The 13,842-nt window shown below is 40.2% G+C and overlaps 1 protein-coding gene across 2 annotated transcripts in view; it reads left to right on the top strand.

The window, feature by feature from the left end:
• dlgap1b (discs, large (Drosophila) homolog-associated protein 1b) overlaps positions 1–13,842 on the top strand; it is a 90,211-nt gene that overhangs the window by 31,963 nt on the left and 44,406 nt on the right. For both annotated transcript variants that reach the window (XR_015106517.1, XM_086151088.1), the window contains exon 2: positions 4,635–4,717. The gene's annotated coding sequence lies outside the window, so the exon portion shown is untranslated. The remainder of the gene's footprint in view (positions 1–4,634; positions 4,718–13,842) is intronic.

Genomic DNA, 13,842 nt, shown 5'->3' on the forward strand with positions numbered 1-13,842 from the left:
AATGTTTTAAGCTACTTGTTTTTTTTTCATTATTAATTTGGTTTGGCCGGTATATACTAAATCATCAGATTGTCATTGCAGCATGGAAATGGCCATCCACGGATTCCGAGATTATTCGGCTGATTATTTCTTAAATCCTTCTTAAGTCTCATTTAAAGTCAGAGACGTTATCCCCCTGGATTTGATTTTTTTTGCCAATTTGTATTTGATGTATTTTTATTGTTTGTCCTCGGGTTGTTTTCTCCACCACAATTATTCATATGATCAATTTTTTTTACCCTTAACCGTCCAAACCGCATCCCACCTCTTTCTCCTGTTCTCCCCATCTTTAATTGATGCATATGTTATTCACCCCAGCAGAGTGTGAAATTGAAATGTTTCCTTGTTTCCTTTCAAAGGTGACATGACTGACAGTTGAGGGGGGACAAAAGCAGATGTGAATCTCTTCTTTTACCTTGTGTTGATGCGTGGTGATTTTTGTTTTTTTCACTTCTGTTTCATTTTACAACTGTATTGCATTCTGTTCTACGAAATAACCGGCATCTTACATTTCCATGGTTGGAGTAACATTGTGAAGCAATGTGCTTGATTTAATGGTAAATAGCAAACATCTGATTTTAAAATTTCAATTTTTATAATAATAATAATAATAATAATAATAATAATACATGGGATTTTTATAGCGCTTTTCATGACACTCAAAGACGCTTCACAAGTGAAGAATAGAAGAAACAGAACATACACAGAATTATTGGGAAGAAGTCCATGATTTATGTAACATTTGTGCTGTTTATGACTTTTACGCTGTTGTCAGAACTAAAATTAAAGAATATTTAACAGCTATCTAAATATTTACAGTTGATTCAAAGGTCACAAGTATGTGATTATCTGGAAAGCTTTGTGTTAAAAGTTGACTCTCCTGTAACTTTGCCTTGTGTTAATAATTCAAAGCTATTTGTTCTGGTATTCCTGCATCCTCTTAATGTAACGAGGAACTAAAGCAACTAAAGCCCTCCCCCGAGTCTCTGCCCTCTTTCTGACCCGTGTCAATATGGTTGTTTGAGGCCTGTCGCAGCCCCGTCCCATTTGGCTAGCATCGGGCAGATTACCATCTGCTCTATGCTCTGACTCTGAACTACCTGCCACCTCCTTTTCGTCACCTTCATGAAGCAGCAGGATGTGTGTGTGTGTGTGTGTGTGTGTGTGTGTGTGTGTGTGTGTGTGTGTGTGTGTGTGTGTGTGTGTGTGTGTGTGTGTATATATAAATATATATCTATATGTGTGTATGTGTATGTGTGTGTGTATATATATGTGTATCTTCTTCTTCTCCTTCTTCTTTTGGCTTTTCCCTTCAGGGGTCCCCACAGCAAATCAACCTTCTTCATCTAACCCTATTCTCTGTATCCTCCTCTCTCACCCCAACTACTTTTATATCCTCTCTCACTACGTCCATAAATCCTCTCTTTTGTCTTCCTTGAGACCTCCTGCTGGCAGCTCCAATTCCAGCATCCATCTACCAATATATTCACTATCCCTCCTGTCTAACCTCATCTGTCAGCCTGTCCATCACCACTCTAAACAAGAGGGGGTTCAGATCTGATCCCTGATGGATTCCCACCTCCACCTTGAACTTCTCTGTTACCCCTACAGCACACCGCACCACTGTCTCACAGCTAGCATACATGTCCTGTACCAGTCTAACATACTTGGCCACTTCAGATTTCCTCATACAATACCAGAGCTCCTCTCTTGGTACCCTGTCATATGCTTTTTCTAGGTCTACAACAACACAATGCAGCTCCCGTCTCTGCACTTCTCTATTAGCATTCTCAACGCAAATACTGTATCTGTAGTACTCTTTTTAGGCATGAACCGATACTGCTGTTCACAAATGCTGACTTCTGCTCGCAGGCTAGTTTCCACTACTCTTTCCCATAACTTAATTGTATGGCTTATCAACTTTATCCCTCTATGGTTGTTGCAATTCTGCACATCCCCCTTCTTCTTAAAAATGGGTATCATCACACTTTTTCTCCATTCTTCAGGCATCTTCTCACTCTCTGAGATCCTGTTGAATAATTGAGTCAGAAACTCTACCGGTGCCTCCCCTAGACATTTCCACACCTCCACAGGTATAACATCGGGACCAACTGCCTTTCCACTCTTCATCCTCTTCAATGCTTTCCTCACTTCACTTTTATTAATCTCTGCTACTTTGTGGTCTACAGTAGTCACCTCTTCCACCGTTGCTTCTCTTTCATTTTCCACATTCATCAGCTCTTCAAAGTACTCTTTTCATCGTCCCAATACTCTTCTAGCATCTGTCAATAGATTTCCCTTTCTATCCTTAATCACACGGACCTGCTGTACATCTTTTCCATCTTTAGCTCTCTGTTTCACCAACCTGTATAGATCATTCTCTCCCTTCTTACTGTCCAACCGAGCATACAGGTCATTGCATGCCCTTTGTTTTGCCAAACCAAGTCTCCTTATCTACTTTCCTTCCAGACGACACACCAAGTACTCTCCTAGCTGTGTCCCTGATAGTATTAGCTGTTGTTGTCCAATCATCTGGAAGCTCTCCCTGACCACCCAGAGCCTTTCTCAACTCCTCCCTTTTCAGCTTCCACCACTTTTTCTTCTGCTCTGCCTTTGTCCTCTTAATCTTCCTTGTTACCAGAGTCATCCCACAAACCAGCATCCTATGCTGTCTGGCTACACTCTCACCTGCAACTACTTTGCACTGATCTCTTTCAGGTTACCTCGTCTATGCAAGATGTTGTCTATCTGTGTGCTCCTACCTCCACTCTTATAAGTTACCCTATGTTCCTCTCTTTTCTGGAAAAAAATGTTCTCTACAGCCATTTCCATCCCTTCTGCAAAATCTACGACCATCTGTCCCTCTGCTTTCCTATCCTGTATACCAAATCTTCCCATCACTTCTTCATCCCTTCTGCACCAACATCCCCACTGAAATCTGCAACAATTACCGCGCTCTAATCTTTGGGGATATTCTGCATCACTTTATCTAGCTCATTCCAGAACTTCTCCTCAAACTCACATCCCAACTGCGGGGCATAGTCACTAACAACATTGAGCATCACACCTTAAATTTCCAGTTTCAGACTCATGAGTCTATCTGACATCCTCTAGATCAGGCCTGGCCAACCTGTGGCTCCCAAGCCACAAGCGGCTCTTACGTTCATGTCAATTCTTGTATTTGTGTGGTTTTTTTTTTTGCTGTGCGCGGAGAACGCTGGAGCAGCACGTGATTGAACAAGTAAAAAACACACAAACACAAAAGTCGACATGAACGTAAGAGCCCCATGCGGCTCAGGAGCCACAGGTTGGCCAGGCCTGCTCTAGATCATTCCCAACAAACTCTTCCTTCTAGATAACTCCTACTCTCTTTCTCTTCTTGTCAGTACCATGATAGTTCAACTTATAGCTTGCTCTCAAGCTTCCAGCCTTACCACCTTTCCACCTAGTCTCCTGGACACACTGTATATCCACTTTCCTTCTCCGCATCATGTAGATGCAGCATCAACTCTTTACCTTTTCCTGCCGATGTTCCAATATTCAAAGTCCCAACTCTCAGTCCCAGACTCTTGCCTTTCCTCTTCCCTCTGCGCTTCGGAACACGCCTCCCTCCTCTCCTTCGTTGACCTACAGTAGCCCAGTTTCCATTGGTTCCCTGTAGGCCATTGGTACCAATGATGGTCCTTGTTAACCCGGGCCTTGACCGGTCCAGTATGATCTGGTTATTATGTTTGATCTGCACGTTTGGTTTTGGCTAAAGCTTTATGCCGGATGCCCTTCCTGACGCAACCCTCTGCATTAATCTGGGCTTGGGACCGAGGAGACACTGGCCCATGCTGCTCTGAGGTTGCGTTGTGCATATCTGTGTGCGTGTTTGTGTGTGTTTGTGTTGTGTGTGTGTGTGTGTGTGTGTGTGTGTGTGTGTGTGTGTGTGTGTGTGTGTGTGTGTGTGTGTGTGTTGTGTGTGTGTATAAAAAATAAATAAACAATATCGTCACGTTGTTTGTTTTATGTGTGTATGTATGCATGACAGTAGAGTGTTTCTTAGCATTTTAATATGCGGGGGGGAAAAAGTTTAAAATATCAAGTCGCAGTCATATGTTTGTAGAAAGGAAACCAGAGCATCAGTGAGTAAAGCAGATGTCCGTTGCCCTGATGCAATGCCTGGCTTCACACTCCCTCAAAGCTTAAGGCTTATAAAGTGCATATAAGCCTAAAATAAATTCCCCCTCTTATCTTTTCTTTGTTCTTTCTGGCAATTAGCTCACCCCAATCATGTATCAGGATTTCAGACCAAACTGACAAAGTATTGATGTAGTTTCCTTGGGGAGACAGAATGTATTTCATCCTATGGCTCACATGGCAACTCAAAATCTAATAATGTAACACATATGGTGAGCTGAAGATTGTTCATTACCGAGGGTCTAAGCTGAATCCGTATCTCTAATTTTACCAGCATGTACAAGAGCGAAGTCTGGAAAAGAAAGCAACAATGGAGCATGAGCATACAGTATACTTTATTGACCCACACTGTAGAGAGTAGGATGCATTCGTTGTGACTAAGTCTCACCGACAAACTCTTTGTTTCCATTTAGACGGAGAGATGTGTGCATTCAGCGGACAAAAGGTCTGGATTTAAACGCAGGACTGAGAGGATGCCGAAACTCAGACTGTAAAGGTTGGTTAGATCATGATGCATGATTGTTCTCCACTTGGCTATTATCCCACTCACCGTGTTCTTTTAAGTAGACTTGAGTGCAAATGTCACTGATACATACGTCAGTGAGTTTCTGCAAAGAATTTCTCACCTTTTCAAAATAGGACAAGAATCAATGGTACCTATACAGTATGTATGTGTATATATAGTCTCGGCCCTGAAAGCTGTCACTTGTCACTGATGATTTCATGGGCAATTCACCAGCGACATTTCATGTTTTGAATGCATTCTTCCATGCACAGTTAGGCCTCTATTGTGGGCATTTCTAACTGTCACAGGCTTTGGCAGCCTTCAATCTGGGGCCATCAAAATGAGACCAAAAGAAGCCACTTGACCAAAATTGGAGGGTGACTTTTCAAGCCCTGACAACAAGTGACAGAGCAGGATTACATCAACAAGTAGATTAAAATGTCCTCAAAGTGGATGATGATAGTAATACCTCTCCTTTCGGCTTTTCCCTTCAGGGGTCCTCACAGTGAATCAACCTTCTCCATCTAACCCTATTCTCTATCCTCCTCTCTCACCCGAATTACCTTCATATCCTCTCTCACTTCCTCCATAATAATGATAACATTACACTGCATGATTTTTAGCAGCAATAGCGTGAACACCCATAACAATAAAAATGATTCCAATGACACCAATATTATCATTGGTATTTATAACAATAATAGTGATAATGATAAAAATAATAGAAAATGCTAGTAATCGAAATAATGAATATGAATTATTGTGATAATAACCCATAGAAAATAATAATTGATGAAATAATTGAGAATATACATGTGGCAAAAATACATTTTTGTGATAATATGCTGATTATAATACAAAAATGGCATAAATTTTCCAACCATTCCTTGTCTGAGAATAATTGTGTTCTCAACTATCAGAGCAGCTTCATTTAAAATGTAAGGCTAATGATGTGTTACCATTAGAAGCAATCAAATGAATTGAAATATGAGATTGGAAAAAATACAAACAACATCTTTTCGTCAGTGATCATCTGAAAAGAAGAAATGTGCTTAGCAGACGCTAAACCGGTCTGCCGTGCACCCCACGGCACCTCAAAGAGGGAGGAAAGAATTGATCACACAGTAGAATAAATAGTTTGATAGCTATGTCTCTATTCTAAATTTCCACCTATGAGGCTCAATTCTTCAGTTCAACTACTTGATTTAAAATAACTTGATTTAATTCCCTGAGATTATTCTGAACATCAAGCAGTTTACGTGGAGGTTTTCTTAATGGAAATCAGGTGCTAGATTATTATGGATGCAGATGGGTTTTTGGCAGCAGGAGCCGTCACGCCTATACCGACAGGCGCAGCACGACAGGGGTGTAAAGAAAAGGTGTGACAGAGATGTTTTCAGCAGGCTAATAGCTTTTGGGAGAGGAAGGAGATGAGAAAAGGAGGAAGGGAAGTATGACAGGATATCCATCTGGACATCAAGTGCTTTGCCGTCCGCTTGCAAATGTGTCAGAGCTACATCTTGTAGCAAACAGAGGGGCACCAGGTCTTGAACATCCAGGGATAAAGAAGTAACCTGAAAAGCACACTTTGTCTTGAACTGTTGATGAAGCTCCCAGGCAACATGCTGCAATTTATTTGTACAGCCTTAAGCAAATGGATAAGACCTTCATTTAGACAACACATTTAAAGTACAGCTTTTAATTACTCGCTCGTGCTAGTGTATTCTGTTCGTGTTGACCAGTTAACTCTGACTTTTTAAATCGATTGATTTTTCAGCACAATTTTGACTTTTAAATTGTTTCAGAAGCAGTTGGTGTCAACCTGTGCATGATTACATGCCGTCTGAATATCATTGCCTTATTGATATACCTAAATTCAATACCTAAAGGTTTTGAGTTACAGATTTGTTAAATGCAACCCCTCAATGGGCAATAATTATGAATAGTGGCTTTTGAACAGAAATGCAATAAGACTGTCCTCTTCCTGCTGCAAATTAACATTTAGATAGCTAGTCATCCACAAGTATGGACTTAAAAAAAGACTTGAGTGTGTGAGCATTATATTTGAACCCCAGTTTAGGCTGCCACCTTGTGCAGAATCCCAGAAACAGGACAATGTAACAACATTGCGTCACCTGGATAATATTTTATCTCTTCGAAAAACAATTTTAAGGTAAAATCTTTATATGCGTGATAGAGTATGCGTGACCGCTGTCCGCATATTAGATTCTATCTATGACTACGTTCAATATGCAAAAAGCTGATTTAATTTAATGCACTGCAGTGTCGTTCACCTCAATATTCCAGTTAAGTAGGACTCTGCTACGTGTACACCTGAGCAAACTATGAAATGAGATCTTAATTTCACTTTCTCGCCGAGGGACACATTTCACACTTCATTGTGTGAACGATCAACAGTAAATTATATTTACAGCGCTTGCACTTTCTTTTACATTGTCATCCTTTCCCAGCAAAGGAATGACTCGTATAATGTTCTCTGTATGGCTGCATAGACATAAACATGCAAGTTTTCCACTGGCACTATCTACAGCAATTGAATTCATCATTTTTCAAATCAATTTGATTTGAAAGAAAATTGCAGTTTACATGAAAATTGTGATCTGTTTTCTTGCCTTCATGAATTAATAGTTTGACATTTTTAATTCTCTTACAAACCTGTTAAGGGTTCTGAGTTTGAAACAGAGCATTCTGCTTATGCTGATAAATGTTACTTGACAAAATCCCCTATAAGTCCAGCTTGAGGAAAATGATTTTTAAGAAAGATTTATTGACTCATTTATTGATCATGATTTAATAAATTATATTTTGACCGGTTTTCGTTAAGATGGCTAATCTCACACCACCCTCTCCTGGTATTGTGCGCCATAGATGAGCTATCGTTTCTGAAATCTCAGCCTCTGTGTTGATAAAGTGTTATTCGCTACAGATGTTAAATGTCCATCGTGACATCACGACTGAATTGCGCTACCTGCTCTTGCAGCACGAGTAAGCCACAGGATTTCTGCTGAAGGAGACAGTCTCAGTAAATGCTTAAGTAACAGGTTGATGTTACGACTGCTAGATGCCAAAAGGCCAGCGGATGACAGCGGACATAATTGGGTCAATTTCGTTGATATAATGCCTTTAATAGCCATTTATAAAGTCTTCACATGTTTCCATATGTTGTTGCAGGATCATCTTAGAGTTGCCCACCATCAGTGCACAGCATTCACCTGTGCTGACCTGTGCTCTCTGTGCAGGCAGCATGTTTGGTAGAAACTCAAAACCCAGTGTGCGGGGAAGCTGTAGTTTTGCCTCCCAGCCCTTGTATGTGTATGCATGGGGTGCATCTGTATTTGTGATTGCTTCCCTTGAGTATATTTGTGTCGCTTTGGATAAGTGTTCACCGCCGTTCACGCAGGAAGACAGCAGGTTTGTTTCCTACTTACATATTTCTTGCTCAGTTGGAACTCCCAGGTGTCTATTGACATGCCCTCGATGTGACAAGCCACCCACGACAAATGAGGGGACAAACGACCCAGTTATTTCTTATTACTTTGAACGAGTGCATTGGATATCCTGCGACCTCTGCCCTCAGAGCATGTGGCCTGGAAAGATGATGTGTAACTTACATCCCCTTCACCTGCAGTCTTTCCTTGGAGAAATATGTTAAATCGCCTTAATCAGCTGCTATTTTATGCAAACAGCCTGAGTTGACAAGCTATATGGTGTTTACTATCCATTATTCCGCCTCACTTACTTCTCTACTTTCGGTTCTTTTGGCATACATATCATTGCTGAAATATAGATTATATCGTGAAACGTATCTTAAATGGTTATCCGTGCGCATATAAGGTTATCTTTGTTTCTAGTCTTGTAATTAATAAATCAATCACTTCAAATGTTTTGACCTTATACTTTGGATACCTGAAGGTGGGGAGTGATTGTAGTGCGTATTCTGTTAAATCACCATGGGCGTGCGCAATAACATGCTGTTTGTTGCCGCTGTAAATGTGGACCGGGATGTTAGACTCCTTCAAATGTGAGTGTTTGGCACGTCAGATAAATCAATGCATTACATTCTGACGGAATACGAAGAGGATTAAAAAAAAACAAAACGAAACAGTTCATTCCAGGAAACAAAAAGCAAGGCAAATGAAAGTATTATGTTTTCAGATTGATTTGAAAAGTTTAATTGAGTGTGTTCAAATTATTTTGCGGCACTCAAGCAATAGCCTGACTGGAAATAGCAGCTTCTCCTGAATAAGTGACAGCTAAAAGTGAGATCAACAGAAACACCATGATGAAAGAGGAAAATAGTTTACGAAGGAAGAACTTTTTTTAACATAGAAATTTATTTTAGAGACACGGTTGATGAACAGAGCCAAGGTGTACTGGGTAGAACACGCACACCCACACACGAAATGACTGCGGGTGCTGATTTAGTTCCAACCAGATAGGATAAAAAATTTCATCATGGGATAAGAGTGAGGATAAAAGAGATTATAGGACAGGGTTTGGTCATTTTTCATGGTTATTCCACTTGCCCCGTGGAGCTGTGGTGATATAAACCGATAGAAATGTTTGACTTTGTTTTTACACGCGTGACTCCTTTGTACCGGGTGCGTATGCGTTTTCATCATCCCCGGCTGAAAACAATTTGTTTTTGAGTGAGAAATCTAATTTGTTTCCACGGCAACACTTTCTCCCCTCGCCTAGTCTGCTTGGTTTTGCTTGATGGATATTTTTCTAAAACTATATGAAAGCAAAGAGCAGAAGAAAAACACTTCACTTTAGACAGGAGGTCTAAAAGCTTTAAACTTAATTTTAACTTTTATGATTCATATGACACTTCTTGGCCCATTGAGTGCCAATCATGTCCTTTTATTTTTCTGATATACTCAAGTACACCCTTGGTTCTGTTAAAAGCACACTGAATATTGTTTATTGACCAGTACTATGTATGGCAAGAAGGTGAATATTTCAAAATCTTTCGGAAACAATTGCCTCAGTGTAATGTGGTCTCTATTTCAAAGGAGCATTAGATTTAATTTCAATTCCCGCTGATCTTTTGCCAGTTTGACACCCTTGCTTCACTGCAGTGCCACCAGAGACTCCCTTTGGATCGATGTGTTTACTGTCATCCAATGGACCTCATCACCAAAGAAATGGATCCCCGGAGTGTGTTTGAGTTGTCCCAAACTATAACTTAACAAAGTCACCCCATTTTTCTTTTAAAGAGAGACCTGACAGTCTAATTAGTTTGTTTATGAAAAGGGTGCCGTCTCGGAGAAAGCAAACATCAATCTGTTCATGCAGATGTTTGTGTTTTTATTATACAGTGATTACAGTTAGCCTGAACGGGCTTTTCAGGCGTCAGCTTGATTTCCATACACAACAAAAGTTGGTCGAATAACATCCGTCGGGAATATACGACAGATATGTACTATATATCACCTTTTGATTGGATGTCTTTGAGAGAGCCTGCACAAGAAAATGATATTGTAAATATATTGTGCAAGGTAAGAGCATACATTACCTCCTGTCTGAAAATGATAGTAGCAGAGGGGGCTAAGAATCCGCTCTACCATATGGTGCCCCTGGCACAAGCTTAGCGGCCTTTAACAGGCTGTCCCAATCAGTTATTCAATGGGTTATTATGGCTATTAGCTCTTAGAAACCTGAGGGAACAGTATATATACAGCTCCTCTGACTTTAACGGCTGCTCCAATCACTTTGCAAAATGGCACCTCATTCACTTTTACGGATCAATGTGCAGGACGCTCACACTGTTATCAACTTATGCTTGCTCCTGTTGAGGTAGATTCTCTCTATCACTCAGACACTCATGAAAGCTACCAGACCACCTTTACGTATATTTGATATCTAATCTGCTCCAAATAACTGATCATTTGAATGATCACATCTTGAATTAATAAATAAGCCTCGCAATGCTGGTTAATCAATAAACATGTAGTCATCGTTTTCTAACTTAATCCTACATGTTTCTTATTGTGAGGTTATTTCTGTCCCTGCCCCTCCTGTGTGGGTGTGTGTGTGTACAGAATTGATGTGTACACACACGCATAAGTCATACCTCTATGTGTATTACAGCCATGACGGAAAGGGGTCTTCCATGTCTCTGTCTGTCACCCCGATGTTGTGACAGGATATTTCAGGAATGCCTTTTAGAGAGTAAATTTGCTTTTTTGGCAAAAACCCCTGCTTTGATCTGAGGGACATTTGATGGCCAAAGGTTGAAGGTCAAGATCACCGTGACCTTTCTTACCCACCCAAGATGTACCATCTCAGAGGCTGGGTGACTAAGAGATGACATTTTGGGGTTGAATTTCATTGTAACTCAAAAATCATTATCAATCAAAATCAACGTCAGACACACGTTTCTGGATATCATTGCCAGTTGGCAGACTGTTAACTCCACTCAAAAACATAAACGACCCTCGGTCTTGTTTCGTTATTTGGTTTTAAAATGTTGGCTCATCTGTGTTTGTGACAATTTTTCTTGGAAGCAGTTTCTCTAATGTTCACTTTGAAAGCCATGTTTCAAAGTATTCAACATTTGCCGATATCGTCGCGAGGTTCAAGACAGCCATACGGCATCCCCTCATTAAATCCAGGAATGCGGCTTCAAAACAGTTACTGACGCTTATTGAAAAAGATGGACTGAGTACGATTTGAAAAGTACGGTACCTTTTTAGTCTGCCATCAGACCACAGATATACATATCCAATTAAAGCCCACAGCATTCATATATGAATCCCTACAAAGATTCAGATGAAGTTTTTTTTTTTTTCCCATAATCTTTATTCATTTGCTTCCAGGAGTCTCAAAGCTGACGTAATGACAAATTGGCTCAACATGTAGAGCAGGCGTCCCTCCAATCAGAAGGTTGGCAGTTTGATTCCAGGCTCCTCCTGCCTTCATCTCCCAGTTGCAGTGAGCGTGTGTGTGTGAATGCTGTTTGCGTAAAGTGGTGTGAAAGTACAGTATAAATTGATGCCATTGACTTGGTTTAAAATAGGGCCTTTCACAACCATGTTCCTCTGGCAGAAAGCTTGCATTTCCTGTTAACTCAACCACATTTTTGTCCATCTCTAAAATGGGCCTCGCGGGCTTAACAAAAGAATGAATCAGGTTGCATACAGGCTCAAATATGATAGCAAATTAATAGCAAAAAATGCAGGCCACTTAACCCGAAGTCACTATTCTCTTGTTTACTGAGATTAAATGTTTTCCACAGTTGTGATGTTCAGTTTGAATCAACAGCACGAAGAATTAGCATCGTTGATTCCAAATTATTCCTGTTCAACCATTTCTCACAGCCAACTTTTCAGCTAATCTTTGTTGGAGGAGTAATCAACTTTTCTAATGCAGCATTACAAGCATTGTATTGCATGCAGCTCAGGCTACACATCCCTGGCCAAGGTCACTGTGTCTGCTTCAGCTTGCTGTGGATCACTGTCACGCTGGATTATTACTGCAAACAGAAATGTAAGAAAGACAGAGCAATTTCATAAACTTGTGTTTAGAACACTTACACAGCTGCTCCCTTTCCCCCTGTGGTGTCCAATTTGCTTTGCTGGATAAACATGGATATAAAATTACCTGGCAGTATTTGAAATTTTGCATAATGACTGAGGACAGAAACAGTGATGAATATAGAAGTAAAAGAATGAAGAAGTATGCCTGACCACTTAAATTATTATTGTTATAATGAAAATGATAATAAATGTATTTATAGAGCGCCTCCCATCCAAATTGCTGTACAAGTGAGAAGGGTTAAGAGTAGAATGTAAATAATAAAGACACATATTCACTTCATTTACTCCACCTATCTGTTACTGAGGGACACGAAGGGGTTGGGAGCATTCAATAAACATACTGTTATGGAGTTGTTGGTGTAATAGAAAGGTACAGAATTGGTTCATTTGATGAAAGCACGGGTTTTTATCAAGAACGGTACAAAAAAATGGGCAAGTAATTCAAACTGTAGCTATTATTGTTCTGATACCACCTCTGTTGTGTTGTACCTCTCAGTTACCTGAACCCCCATGCACTTTGTTAGAGAAGACCCTGCAGTGTGTTTAGCAAAAGCAAGGGTATAAATATTCATCGGAAAAAAAAACATTTTACATTTTTTTACATTACAGTCATATGGCAGACGCTTTTATCGAAAGCGACTTACAAGAATTGCAATTCAGTCACCGAAGATCCAAAGTACTAGTAGTCGGAAGTTAGAAGTGACCACTCGACCAAATAGACATCTCAAAACCATATTCATACATACACTCACTTCATCCTTATTTTTTATTTTTGTATTTTTTTGGAGGGGTGGGGTTGGGGATTAGTGCGATTGGTAGAGTAGTGCTTGGGGAAGAGGTACTGTGTGTTTTCAGCTCAAAACCTTTGGAAAGATAAATATTTTTCTACAAAAGACCTCATCCACCCAATTAATTGCTAATAATCTGCTTACATAACATAAGCACCTGACATTTTATGGCAATAAACACTGTCCCAGCAGCCGATGAGTCACATGACAATACAAATGCAACTATGTATGTTGTAAGTTTTGGGGGAGGCAGTCAGCTGTTGGTGTCTGCTTTAAATGTGTGATCAGATTTGTGTTTCGATAACCATAGCCCTTTAAACCCTTCTTTTGTACAACACTTATTATTATCATGGTTGAAAAGCAGAAACCATAATCTGTCAGAATGTTAAATAACAGACACAAATCATTCACATGATTCACAAAATTATTGGCATTGAAAAAAAAAGGAAAACCAAAAGTCGATAAATATGGGAAGCGCATACTCTGGTCAGATGAGACCACAATAATATTTTTTTGCTCAGATGGAATCCAGCATGTTTGAGTGTGAACCTGGCCAGGACTGCCACGGTGAATTCATCATCCCAACAGTGAAGCACTCAGGTGGGAGTGCCACAATATGGGGCTGCATGATCGCAAAAGCTGTTTGAGAGATAATATTTATAGCTGGCACCATGAATGCCTGTGGATATACCAAAATACTGGCACACAAGATGGCCCCCATTCTCCTGATCCCTGGCAGCGGAACAAAAGACAGATATTCCAGCCC

This window comes from Fistularia commersonii, chromosome 8 (assembly GCF_037954325.1).
Source record: "Fistularia commersonii isolate RoL2024-O1a breed Wild chromosome 8, RoL_Fcom_v1.0, whole genome shotgun sequence".
In the NCBI taxonomy this organism is placed as follows: domain Eukaryota; kingdom Metazoa; phylum Chordata; class Actinopteri; order Syngnathiformes; family Fistulariidae; genus Fistularia; species Fistularia commersonii.